General features: G+C 40.5%; 1 protein-coding gene across 2 annotated transcripts in view; it reads right to left on the reverse strand.

Annotated features, from left to right (window-relative positions):
• The window catches only part of LOC306843246 (zinc finger protein 423-like), a 158,141-nt gene that overhangs the window by 84,919 nt on the left and 57,897 nt on the right, over positions 1 to 15,325 (reverse strand). The window lies entirely within an intron of this gene.

Raw genomic sequence — 15,325 nt, forward strand, 5'->3', positions numbered from 1 at the left:
AAAAGTGATTAGAACACATTCAGAAAAGAAGGCCCTCTTACTGAACAATGCATGCAAAATCATAGCACTGGATTATTTATGTTTTTTTCACTGTTTGTGCAAACACACGGCCAGTCTAGATTAATGCAGGCATACATTATACAAATATATACAAAGCGGGTTGCTCTTAATTCTGTCCTGCTTTGTGCAATCTGATGGGGCCTGACACAGTCCACACGTCATCTATTTAGCATCTCAACTAGCAGACTCTGAAGGAAAGCAAGGGAGAGAGCTCATGACTTATTGAGCAGGGATGCTGCGAGCACAAAGTCCCACTGCGGCTCAGACAAACACAGAATTTTCTATCAGTGCACTGTTTGTTTGCTTTATTTTCTCTAAGTTGTATGTTCACTCTTAATGCGTTGAAAAAGCCTCTGGTATAACGGATCCCAAAAAATGTATGTTTACAGAGGATAACGCTCCACATTTCCTAAAAGCTCCATCCGCACTCACAAGCCAAATGTAACAATGGCCTCCTATGCTCAGTATTCTAATTAGAAATGAAAAACCCACTGAAACAGAGTCACAATCTACGACACAGCGCAATGGGAAAAGGGAAAAGTAAAAAAGAACAAAGAAAGTGCATCACCTCAGCGTGTACTGTATAAACTAATAACTTCAACTCCATATGGCAGTTGTAGGATTTCACTTCCGCCCACTACTCTCCCATTACACAAAGGTGAGCACAGCAGAATTTGTAGAAAATAAATTCAAGTGATGAATCGATCCACTTTAAAATGTAGGTGCTGTGCAGAACAAATAAATCTCCACGGGGGTTTGTGGGTAGAAATTTGTAAAACCATGAATTATGAATTTAGCTCTAAGCGAGAAATGAATTCAGAGCTGGAGTAAAGAAAAAGTTAAAAATAGAGATATCAGTAAAGGAGTAAAATAAGAGAAGAAAGTGTGACATCAGGAAAATATTTAAAGAGGTCATTCTATCAAATGGGAGCCTTTTCCAGGTTAAGGTAATTCAGATTCAGATTTAACAGTATTTAATAAATTATGTTGTGGCATCTAAAACTTTATGATGGGATTTACTTCCCCTACTTTTAAACAGAATATAAGAAAAAAGAGATTTAAAAAATGTTTGAAAAATTCACTTCTTGAAAGGATGATTATCACTAAGTTTTTTGGCTTATGCCATTTTTAATATATAACAAAACTATAAATATGTTGTCTTTTAATTAATATATCAACTAAAATTAAAAAAATAGAGAGAGAATACAAAATGACAAGAATATACACAGAATGTCTAATAAAAAAAAAGTACTCGTGTTTGTGCCCATGTGTACCCTCTTCTGTACCCCTTTCATTTTCTGTTTCAGTCTCACTCACTTTCTCAGATTACATTTAGCGTAAGACATCCCGGCCCACCTCTCACACACCTCCTCTGCCACTTTCCCCTCCCTCCTTCAAGTACAGTGCCCTCCCCCTGGTCTGTTCTCATGCTTTTGTGTCCGTGTCAGGAAAAGAGCCATCCTAGCACAACCTAAAACCCTTGCAACACGGGAGAGAAAGTGTTGCAGTGGTCCAATGAAAGAGCCCAGATGAAAAGCCCATAAGGGACTTAACCGTGGTGAATTCTTTGGCTGCACAATGAGGCCGTGGCCCCTGACAGGCCATTCTCTGATCCAGCCACTGTGGAGGTGAGAGGGGGCGGGTATGGTGGTGATGGTGGGGGTGCCGACTGACAGGTAGGCCGTCCTGCTGAGACACAGACATGTACCACAGTGCAAGAGATACAAAGAAACACTTGCTTGAGTTCAGAGCCAGAAAAAAAGGAGGAAAAAAAAAGAGGCAGAGTAGAGGAAAAGAATGGAGCCCACAAGAAAAAAAACCTTCTGGCACATGTGGTCATTCTGGCGAATTATAAATCTATTAATGCTAATGCAATCCCTCTGACTGCGACAGAATGTGAGAAATCACTTTTGAGAAAGAGGGAGATTATAGTCATTAAATAGCTTTAATCCTCAGAAGTGTGGCTGTCGGAAAATGGAAGATCACATGGCTTTTAGGGGGCTTTTGTCATCTGTCCGCCGGGGGACTTGGCAAGAGCACTAAACAGGGTAAGAAATTTCAATGAAAAGTTAAATTAGAAAAGAAACAGAAAGAAAAAAGTGAGGGGGAGAGAGAGAAAAGAACTGGCGACTGGAATGGGCGCGAAATCATGGGGCTCCTTCCACGCTTCTGTTCTTTCCACATTTACAGGCTTGACCGACCTTCCCTTTCTTTTTAGATTTTCTCCCTCTCTGACAGTTTGTTTCTCACTTGTTCCACATTCCATGCCCAAACTTTCTTTCATGTTGTGACTCATTACCGAATTAACAGGCTGCTCTGGTGGTTGCCCCTGGCGCTGGCCTTCTCCTTGCCAGCCTGTCCCATGTGGAGGGGTGGAGCACAGGATGGAAGGGTGTAGCGAGGGAGGGAAGAATGGGAAGACAGAACTGGCAGAAGGACACATTCTGATGTCCAGGGATGGACCTGCCACCCCGCCCGGAACGGGGCCTCGTAATTGGGACCGTGATAACAGAAACACATGGTGATGAAGGCAGCCACCCCAGCACCTAATCTGCAGATAATTCTAAGAGGATCAAGAGCAGACCCCCTCACCCTGCACAGACCCTCATGCCTCCACCGGACCGGGCTGGGCTGAACCACATCGGGTCAGTTAATGGGCTAGCCAAAGCACTGGCATGCGGGGCCGGAAGCATGGTGGAAGACGGTAATGAAGACGTGCTCGGTCTGAAGTCTGTCCTCTCTCCTCTTTATCAGACAGAAGGACAGATAGAGGAAGGGGGGGGGGGGGAGATCCCCTCCATCTCTCCCAATACCAGAGCTGTGGATTTTGTGAATGCCCCTACCGACATGAGCCAAACGTCAGAGCCAAAACAGGCTAGTGTGCTCATTAGCGCTTGGAGGCATATACAGCAGACCCACACTTATGACATACAGCACTGCTGTTCCCCTTCTGGAACAACACACCATCCAAAAACAATACAGCCGTTCCACGATGATTAACACACTGAAATTTACGCTACATGGGAGACAATGTTAAATATGCCCACTTCCACAACAACCACACCAACACTAAACAAGTTTCATTCAATTCAAACTTGACAAATGAAGGCAAACATTCTGTTTTTGGCCTGATTAATATCATCATCCATCTAGGTTAGATGCCACTACTAATATCTCACTTTGTCCTAAAATGCTTTTTAAGCATTTTGCTTCAGAAATACCCAGAAAGTGCAGCCGTGGAAAAACCAGAAACAGTGTATTTTGCACCAAAATGTTGTGTATTTTTGCTGGAGAAGCTTAATAGTTTTTCCACAAATGTTTCATTTCAGAGCTACAACGAGAGCCTATTCTAAAGTATAAGCATGTTATCAGTGACCGCAAACGTCAACATGCTAATGCTGTTAGCCTCAAGCTATGCTAATTATAATAGTAATGGACCTTAGTAAGGGTAAATGCCATATTAAATTTGACAAAAAATGAGGCTAGATGTAGAGCCTGTACAAGGTTGTTTCATATCGCTAATTGTTCAGCCGATGAAACACTAAAATTACCTCATTCCAAAAGAGTCCAAACAAAACAAAAACTCAGAAGACAAGGGCTGTGTTTACACTGCAAGTCTTAATGCACAGATCCGATCTTTTGACCATATCTGATTTTTTGGTCCGTCTGTTTACATTCACTTTAGACACGACTGGTATCCGATATCTGTATTTACATTAATTCCCACCCAAAAGGATTGTCTGCAGTGATCGCTTTACTATGCACATGGTAGACCCTTGGGTTTTAAATGGCCGTGCTATTAAAATTATTTATATAATTCACGTCGAATGGCCATTATTTGCCAGCATGGACAATGGCTGTCATGGATGTTTTGCAGCACAAAATCTGACTGAAAATAATGGTAATTTTAATTTGTTAGACTATTTTTATCTACAGCTGAGGTAGAATTCTTTAGTGAAATAAAGACGATATTTATTGAAATGAATTTGAATGTATTAACGAGAGACAGAGAGAGAGAGAGAGAGAGAGAACGAACGAACGAACAAACAATCGCATGCACCCACGTGCGAGGTAAGCATTGATTGTGAAGCATTGCGAACAAGCATCTGTTTAATTACAAAAACTGCAAAGTTATCACCACATTACTAAGAAATATAATGTAGCTTTTAGCTGCTGTATTTTCAAAATTCTGAATGTGCAATTTCTTAGCTATATAAAGTTTCCATTTCAATAAAATGCGACCGCATACAGCACACCGGCATAAAAACGGCATTAAAAATCTTTATGAACAAACGTGTCGCCCTCGCTTTGGGAGTTCTGTGGAGAATCGGATATGTGTGTTTAGATGTAGGTCGGATTTCCAGATATCGGATATGTATCTGATTTAAAACCACATTTGGAAACGGCTCAGATCGGATACGAAAAAATCAAATCTCGTGTGGATTTTTGTGTTTACACGCGTGCATCAAATTCCAATCTGTGTCAGATCTGGGCAAAAGATCAGATTTTTTCTGCCAGTGTAAACGCAGCCAAGGTATTATTAGACATGACTTAGGGCCTAAAGATATGACAACCTATTGAATGGACATTACATCTAAGAATTTTTATTCATGTCAGATTAAAAATGGTGCCTATTCCTAATGCTGCAAATCAGCAAATTGTATCACTATTATTTACATCAACAGCGCATAATACAAACTATATGATAGTGTAAACAAATTATTTGTGACAAATTATTTTAAGTTTTTGTCAATTTAAAAAAAAAAAAAAAAAAACTATTTATAGACTATTTTACACTATTTACTTATTCTACAAGTAAAGACAAAAGTGCCTGTAACTGGGTGAAAAAACACAACTGTTTTTATAATTAAACTAATTAAATTCTGCCCAACTCAAAGTCAAAGCTTACTGGTGACTTCTAGGTGGTGTTCATGTGCACTCAACTCATAAATATAATCATTCCGACATGTTGCAATATAACAACATAGGGAAAAGCGATTTGGTAGAATCATGGTCTAACTAGACCTGAGTCTTATCACTTCACCTTGTCACATTCCACATCCCTGACCTCTCACCCCTCCTCCACCCCCTCCACCTTTGAGCCTGGCCCCCTGCCCAAAACCTCCACCTTTCCCAGCAGCCCCCCTGCCCAGCTCACAGCCCCTTCCCCCTGGCCCTCTGCCCACAGCCCGGGGCAGGAAAGAGACACTGTAGGGGGCAGAAAAACAACTTCCACCACTAGCTCCCACTGCGCAACCCAGCACGCCGGCCAGACAGGCCTGAAGCAAGAGCCAGGGGAAAACAGTTTCCAGAGTATATAACTATAGGAGTTTTTACTGGCAGTTCATCTTAATTCTCTTCGTTCATCTCTCCCATTTCTTTTTCTGGACTTCTCGCGGAGACCTCCCTCTTCCCTATCTTCCTTCCTTCCTCTCTCCCCTAGGCAACAGGACAGTCATAACCAAACACAACAGAGGACAAAGCTATGTTGCTAAGAGGGTAAGAAAGAGTGGAAGAGCGAGGACAAGAGAGCGAGAACAAGAAGGGAGGGGGGACAGCACGCAGGAACTGACCACATGGCCAGCAGTCCTCTGGGAGCAGAGTCTCTGAGACCAAACACCTGTTTACCGAAACTGAAATACACACACACACACACACTCACACACACGTGACAATACGTCACGACTTTTACTTTACACACATACAAGCAAACTGACTCCTGTATTTCTCCCCCCAACTGTTTTGCCGTGTTCCTTTGGGTTTCTATGCTGAAACACTCTCTGCCTCTGCCGTACCCCACCGCCGCTCAAGGGAGACAGTCTGTCATGGGCCTGGTCCTAGTGGACACACAAACACGCACATACACACAAACTCATGTTTGCCGTCCCTAACGGTCTCTGCTCCATCAAGCTGACACTCTCCAGTCTGTGCTCGCAGGACCCCTGGCATTGCTCTCGGTACCCTACAGGGGGCTCCAGGGACACAGTCTGTTAGGGGTCTTTTCCTAAAGGACACAAACATGCAAACACATGCCAAGGTGATGTCATTGGTGTGGTGTGTAGCCAGTCTGTCAGGAACCATAATCCTGGAGGAAACCCATGTATTTACACTCAAATGTACCCTAGCGCACACACACACACATATGCGTTCTGCAGTGATGTCACAGGACGGACTGTCTGTCAGGGGCCGGAATCCTGGAGGACACACACTCTTGCTGCCCACGGCCCATATGGAGTAGTTGGCGCCCATAAGCGTCCGAGCAGCCGGACTCATTCCCAGGGCAGAAGGTGAGGGGCAGGGGGTTGGGAAGGCAAGGACAGCTGACAGCCTGCTCCCCATCTCCCCTCTGGCGACCCCCAGGTGAGGAAGAGAAATGGAACACGTTCTGGAGCCTGACCACTCACTCACCTCTAGAGACCACAGAGTGCTGTACAGATGGGTGCAGTGCTAACCTGATGACAAGAGAGGCTGGAGAGAGGACAGAAAATGATGGGCAGAAGAATGAGCAGATCGCTGACACCAATGTGATACCACATGTTTTCCACACTAGGGCTAGAAAAAATATAAATTTTCTAGACTGATTGCAAAAATCACGTTCATTTGAACAATCTTGATTTCACTTCTTAAAATCTCAAATTTTTTGACTGAGATGCCCAATCCAGGGTCTGTGTAGCTCTGTGACCTCGGATTTGGCCCGCCATTCCATATCATAATTTATAAATAATATAATTGGATTTACAGTAATGCTTTTGAGAGACTGCTTTCAATCAAGTTTTTGTTTTTGTAGCAAAAAGTTTGGAAATTTCTGCTCTATGCACTCTATGCAGAAAGATAATTTAATTAATATGTTTATTAAAAAAATAAACACACGCACAGACATAACAGAAATTATACCAAAGTGATTGGGCAGTTACTTAAAATAGAGTTACTGTAAAAGATCAACTGGATTAAATCAAATAAAATGAATTGCAATTTAATCTAAATCTAAATAACCTTAATAAAACTGAATCAAAACTGAACATGAATCAGGTCATAAACTCCCCAAAAATGTGCAACAAGGATATATAGAAGCCCCAAAGGGGGCACTCAAGTGCACCCTTGTGAAACCAAAAATTACAAATGGTACACATCAAGTACATCATCTGGGACAGGGAGTCTGACTTGAAAGTTTGCTAATGAATGAAAAAAATTTTTTTTTTTGGTTCTGTGACATTGTTCAACATCTGCAAAAGATGCTGTGAATTACTACAGAAAACAATTCCAACTCTGCGTTTGTTAACAGGTGCAAAACAGCAGACTGACTGTTTCACATCTACAAAGGAAGTTCATGCCGCAGAATGCCCCATATAGAGATCTACTGTAAGTAAAATTCAGTTAGCACTTTTTTGTCTTTACAAATTGGAGACGCAAAATAATTTTCCAATGGTAATTGAGAACATGCCACAGATGTTGCCGATAAAGCCTTATATAATATAAGCCTATACAAATACCTTGTATTTAACCCAGAATACTCCTTTAAACACTAACCAGACACAGATTAAATCACTTCTAAAGCCTTTCTACAGAAGATAAAGTTGCTGTAAATCCAATTAAAAGCCTTCAGCCATTAATAATGTTTAGATGCGGAAAAGCCAATGGCGTTTTAGTGAGGATGATTTACACACTAAGCATTTTTAGGGGCGCAAAGGTGAAACGTAAGTACTCTGTGTGTGTCTGACGGAGAGAGGGAAGGTGAGATGAAGGAGAGATAAAGACTGAGGGAGAGGTTGCGTAACGACAGGGGCACTGACAGTGGTTAAGCTCCGTTTGACTCTTGTGTTGCTCAGTCTGCGCGAGCGGCGGGGGCCCGCACTGTTAAACAGCTGCAGATTAATTACATGTGAAGTGTACCAAAACAAGCCTCTTCACAACTCCAGCTTCAGAGATGAGACGTTTGGCTTCTGCCGCTCTCTTTTCTCTCTTTTGCGGTTTTCCTTCAAAGTTTGGCTCCCTTTACTATACTTGCTACCTTCGGTTGAGCATAGAGTGTACGACAAAGAAAGTTTGTTCTATCTGGTTTGTCATTTTAGAAATGATGAACACTGCCTGACTTTCATACAACAACAAGAGTAGCAATGGAAAGTATGGAAAGACGATGAAAAATGGGAAATTTTGAGTTATGAACTCATATTACACATTCATCCACAAACAGCTGACTTGCCCACTCATTCATTAGATCATTAATACCACATACACTAGTTAAAAAGTTGAAAGAAGTCTCTTATGCGCATCATAGATGCAATTATTTAATCAAAACTACAGTAAAAGAGCAATACTCTGAAGTATCATTACAATTTAAAATAAATGTTTTTATTTTAATATTTTATAAAATGTTATTAGTGTCACAGGATCCTTTAAAAATCATTCTGATATGCTTATTTGGTGCTTATTGAAACATTTCTAATTATCATCAATTGTGCTGCTTGATATTTATGTGGAAACCTTCATTTTTCAGGATTCTTTGATTAATATAAAGTTTAAAAGAACAGCATTTATTTGAAACAGAAAGTGTATTTAATGCACTTTTAATGTATTTAGGATGCAATTCCAGATACATACACACTGTGTATTAAATGATGGGGGTTTTTAATCTTATCCACATATGGATATGCTTTGGTTATTATTTATTTATTTAACTGGTCAGACTACAAAAAACAAAACAGATTTGAGTCAAATACACAAAAAATCCTCTAAAACTTTCTGGTGACAGCACTCATTTGATGTCTCTCTTCATCACTCTTTTTGTCTTCTGTCTGGTAGTTGTGTATGTCACAAGTTTTACTGGTTGGGAGTGTACAGTGAGTGCAGTCAGGTTCCCACTGTGTACCGAGTCAATGGGAAGCAGCTGCCTGCCTAGCCATGCAGGAAAGCGGTGCTAAACAAGCACTTTGTTCCCTTCTAGAGTCCCACACACACAAACATCTACCTCACATAACCTGGAACATGACCCTCCATCACTGAGATGTGCATTTGCGTGTGTTTGTATGTGTTTTGTGAGTGAGAGCGAGAGAGCATGTGCATAACAGATGGGAGAGAGGAGAGAGAGAAGGTGAATGTGTTTAAATGTGTCCTTGTTCGTTTCTCCCATCACTTACTGTACCCGTTTGTCTATGTATTTTTCTCTATGATCTGTGCTCGGAGGCAAACAGGCCTCTAAGCAGATCACACACTGTATTCTGCCTCTTGGCTCTATTTGAGCAAACTGATTCCGAAAAAAAAGGTTTAGGTTAAAGCTCACCTGCTCCCTCTGTTAACAAAGTGACCCTTGCTATTTCATCAGAATATACAACATACAGACTACAAGTAGGGGCACTAATGGAAGTCCTAGTCTACTGTGTGATAGTAAAAATTGAAAATGTAATTATGCATGCATACATACATACATACACACACATGTTAGTGCTGTCAAATGATTAATTGCGATTAATCGCATCCAAAATAAAAGTTTTGGTTTACATAATGTGTGTGTGTATACTGTGTATATTTATTATGTATAAATACACACACATGCATGTATATATTTAAGAAAATTTTTATGTTTATATATTAAATATAATATCAAAATATATGCTGTATGTGTGTGTATATATATTTATATATATATACACATAATAAATATAGACACACATATATTTTATTTTGGATGCGATTAATCGCGATTAATCGTTTGACAGCACTTACATGTATATACACACACATATTTATAAAAGTATATTGTTATTTAAATTGTTTTTTACATGACACTACCAGGGTCATGGGGCACCACAGGAAAATATAAAAATAATAAATTTTTATTATTATTACCATGGGGCACCAGAGGAAAATAAAATAAATGAATACACACATAAATATTTTATATATATATATATATTTATATATATATACATATATATATATATATATATATATATATATAATAATAATTATTATTATTATTATTACATGATAGTGTATTGATAAATAATAATAATAATAATAATAATAACATTTAAAGATATATACTGTATGTGTTATTTTTATATGTAACTTTTTTTTAAATGTTTAAATATATGAACTATATAAAAATATATTTAAATATATGTTTTACATATATCTTATGTGTGCCTTCTGAATTCAAAAAATACTATGTGCCTGAAAAATCATGAACTACCTTAAAAAGTGTGGTCAAGTGAACATGTTTGATACAGACTAGATATGGTAATAATTTTTCTATCTGAAAGGAAGTCAAAGCCTGGTCCCCTAAAAAATCTCGGAGGTCCTGTCGCTGACAGTGCGACAATTTATGGTATATGCAGAGGTTCTGCAGTCTACAGTGTCTGTCTCTGACCACCCCTCTTTTCCCTAAACTCAATCAGCCAAACCTCATTGTTAAAAATAGTCGATGTGCCCGCAGGCTCCTGAGCTACAGGAGGAGGCTAATGGAGAACGCTTCATGCTAACTACAATATGAGCACACCCTGCCATCCGCATCACAAAATTTAGCATTACTTATGCTAAATATGATTGAACAATTAGCTGTTAGCATACTGCCCAAATTCAGTGTAAAAATGGGCATGATAGTAATAGCCATTGCACTTAGCTTAGCATATAACTGTCTCTGGGGCATGACAGGCTAAGCACCTTATTTCTGATGAGTGTTTAATCCACCTCAAGCCCTCAAACAAGTGCTCCCATCTGACAAGTTGACGCTACAGTAATCCACTTACACCTGCACAAACCCGCAGTGCAGGAGATGACCACTGGAGCAGTGTAGGGCACTAAAGAGCTGGGGCTAAATCAGACAATCCAATTCATAAGCCAAAAGAGCAATAGTTAAATAAATTGAAAAAGAAAGAAGCAGAACAGGAACGCAGAATAGATTCAAATCTGTCACCCCATGAGCCAACTGTACTGAACTATACTGTATGTAATTTGTGTTGAGCAGTGTTTCCTCAACTCTGATCATGGAGTACCGCAATAATGAGATGAATAAAGTGTATTTGATTAGGAAGAGGCTAAATGTGCAGTGCTGGAGTTAATCCAGGACCAGGGTTAGGAAACCCTAGCATGTATATCGCGCCCTACAGTCAGGTGAGGGGAGAACAAGTAAAGATTTCTATTTTATAGACTTGTGCTATGTGTCTGTATGTGCCTTTTTTAAAATAATAAACACAAGCATATTCAGATTGTGTATAGATAGGTCTATATAAGTTTCGGGGCAGTATGAATTTTTTTTTTTCTTTTGAAAGAAAATAGTTTTATTCAGCAAGGATTAATTTAATTGATCAAAAGTGATAGTAAAGTGTTTTACATAGTCACAAAAAATGTCTATTTCAAATAAATGCTGTTCTTTTGAACTTTAAACAGTTAAATCGTTCTAATATTTCACATTATTACTGTTTTTACTGTATTTTTAATCAATCAAAAGCAGCCTCGGTGAGCATAAAAGACTTATTTCGAAAACATGTACAAAATCTTGACAATCTCAAACTTTTGAGCATGATTCTTTTGATTCAAACTGATTTTGTAAATGATTTATTAAAAGAACTGGCTCATATGAGTCATTCATTCTTTAATCCAAGTAAACTAGCAGCGCTGTTTGTTTTTAAGTGCAGCACGCAAAGAAAATACAACAGAAAGGCGTGTTTTCTTGGCAGTTTTTGAACTTTCTCTCATCACACTAAATTCAGACAGCAGGCTATGACACCATGAGCTAATGCACATCAGCAGCTAATATTGCACTTCAATATCTAAGCTATAAGAGGAGCTGAGAGTGGGGGGTTAAGGCTGGGGCCCGCATGAGGCTCCTGGGCCCTAGGGAACCTCCACACAGGCAGAGAGAGGCGGGTACCTCCTGCCCATGCTGCCACAGAGGGAGCCATCGGCACCTCAAGGGACTCCCAGAACTGAGAGGAACACCTGGACCTGCCATTAGTCACACAGACTGGGAGAGCAGACAGACGGTAAGCTGGAGATCTGGAGAGAAAGACATCACATACACATGTGCATATACGCCTACACACAAGAACTACACACGCAAACACATGCTTTGACATTAATGCACAAACAGTTGAGTAAACAGGAACTAGCACACGCAGAACCGCGCATATAACGTCAACACACAAACAGCAAAAAAAACCTGACAGACACACACACACACCCACCCACGTGAGTTAATGAAAAGGTGTCATGAATATTAAGAGGCATAAAAAAATACAGGGCAGCGGCACTATAAAAAAACATGTGCACAGATACACACACGCTGCGAGGCAGGGTGAAGGAGACACCTGGACAGCAATGTGGTGAATAAGGACAGGATAATTACTGTGGTATTAAACAGTGCACTCCCCAGGGTGACACCAGAGCACCCAGCCGGGGTTCAAGGACGCAGAGAGAGCTGCACCTCAGCACTGTCATTACAGCAGCACACACGGCCTCTCACTGCCTGTCTGCTGCTCAACCTCTCACACACTCCAATACGACACATATAAACACAAACAGCTGCACCTCAACACTGTCATTACTGCAGCATGCATTGTCTCTCGATTCTCACACACACAATCACATACAACACATATAACTCAAACAGCAGCCCTTAAAGAGACAGCTCACCCAAAAAGAAAATTCTGTCATCGATTACTCACCCTTATATCGTCCCAAACCCGTATGAATTTATTCCATGGAACACAAAAATAGATGGATATTTAAATGGCTTTTTATTGTACAATAAATGGTGTCTCCAAAAATAAAAAAAATCAAATCAGTAATAAGCCACACTAAGTCATTATTCACTAATTCTGAAACCTTCAGTCTCAAATTACATTCATACTGCTGCATATTAGCTGGTATTAAGTAGAGAACTAGAGAAGAGATGTGATAACCAGTGGCATTTTGCACTTTTCGCAAACCTGGTGTGCCTCCTAAAGCCTGGTGTGAGGAACAGATTATTTTCTTCAATATGTATACATAATACAGAAAATTAAAAAAAAGAATATTACTAATGTATAAACTTTGGAAATTCACAATTTAAAAAAATTTATATTCTTCACTAAAAATCTTTCCCTCCATCATAGCTCTCAAATCTCATAAAACATATGATTTTAATGAATAATGACTTTTCAGAACAGAACAGAATCTGTAACACAAAAACTACAATACAGCTTCAGAAAACTTTTATTACATGAGTCTGATGAACCACTTTTATGGTATTTGGTCATTTTTCGACATCATTCATTCCTAATTTGTTGTTTGAGAAAGGACAGCTTGGATATCCTAACTAGCATCTCTTTTTTCATTTCACAGAACAAAGTCATACCACACCAGGGTAGATAAATAATGACAGAATTGTAATTTTTTGCTGAACTTTACTTTTAACCGCTGCGATTAAGCTTCATACAGACAGAGAGCAAGAAAGAGAGAAACATCAATCAAAAGACAAGAAGAACAGAAAATCTGAAAGAAAATCACACACACACAAAATCTTTCAACAAGCAAACAGCAAAGTCACAACGGACCGCCTGTCTGGGATCTGTTAACAAAAGCTGATCGCTGGACCATACCCACACACCCGCTCTGATAGCGCCTATCAGATTTGAGCGTTCTCAGAATCTCACACCAACCTTTTAACGTTGCCGGAGCACTATGTGGCGTGGCAATTAGCCCAAAAGAATAGCCACACCAAATAGCAAATCAACCCAGCATTATGCTAACAATGCCATTACTTTACAAACAAACACAACCCCCACTTCCGTGTACGCGGGAGGCTATGGATCAACGCACGGCAGGACGCACGCTAAACAACGGACAATGCACGACCGCCAACAGGTGAGGGCCGCTTATTCACTTTGGACTGTTTTCATCAGTGGATTATTATTTTTGTTAAACCTATGCACTCCCTGAGACTCTCTCCTACACACACAATGTTAAGAACATGCATTAAACTAAAACACACATTGCCTGCATCTTGTTTCTCCACTGTTCAAACGCAAAAAATGATGCCAGGATGACCCAAAGAGTGGCCAACCATTAGCTTTGTGAGTTTGTTTCACATTTAACACATTGACAGAGGGGGCAAAAAAAAGCGACATGCCTTTAATCAAGGTCACGAGGACAGAGAATACACCAAATAAACTAGCAAACAGGAAGAAAAAATCCATATCAAGTTCAATGTGGTTGTCAACAAAAAGGACCCAACTTTAAAACAAAATGGAGGGTGGGGAGAGAGAAAATTCTCTTTGTGTATTAAAGAGCGCAAACTGTCTCCATCAAAGGGGGCTCAGCCAGGGGAAAAGGAGCGGCAGAGAAAAGAAAGGGAGGACGAGACAAAGGTACAGCGAGTGGGGAAAAAAAATCTGCCCGACATGAAACAGATCAAAGGCTGCGGTCGGGAGAAAGGGAAGCCAGGGGGTCCAGTAATTACGGCCTACATCCGCTAAAGCGTGGGGAGAGGGAAAGAGAGGATGGAGGCAATGTGAAAACTTCTCCAATCCATTGGCTCCTGGGGTTGCCTTTGCGCTAGTCCTTCACACACACACACACACTCTAACCCCTACCAGGATGCACAAACGCTGCCAGAACCCGTTCTGGCCCTCCCCCTCGGCCTGCGAGGCCCCCGGCCCATGCGGGGAGCCCCCCTGCTGGCCCACGGGAGGGATGGCTGTCCACTGTGACTGGACGACTTGGAAAAAAATTAAAAAAACTTTTTTTTGGGAACTTCTAGCATCGCCCCAGGGGCTGTTCTCTGGGAAGGAGAAGCAAGCTGACCTCCAGACAGACATGCATGCAAACATACAATGTGTATAGATATTCACACATATGTAAAATGTATGAAATGCACATGCAAGCATGAATACAAATGTCTGCTCATATATGAATAAAAAAAGTCAGCTTATACACATACACACACAATGAGGCACACAGTGTGGTAGAGGGCAGCGTGACGGGTGCAGTAGATCAATGGTGACCACTAGCTGCTCGGACTCCACGGCAGAAAAAAGGATTGCAGTGGGACTAACAGTAAAAGTGCAGCCCCATCCTGACATCAAATGCGGCCCCGCCACCACTTTTTAATAACGCGGAAGAACAGAAACATTTAAATGGCTTCAACGATGATCCGGCTTTCAAGTACGCCCTCCCTCCTTCTTCCTACCCTATCCTATGGAAGAATTTCAGAGATGCGTGTTGCCTTCATCAATGGCATGCTATCAAACTCAACCACTGGAGAGGTGTGGGTTTAATCATTAAAATC

This window comes from Barbus barbus (genome assembly GCF_936440315.1).
Source record: "Barbus barbus genome assembly, chromosome: 23".
Taxonomy (NCBI): domain Eukaryota; kingdom Metazoa; phylum Chordata; class Actinopteri; order Cypriniformes; family Cyprinidae; genus Barbus; species Barbus barbus.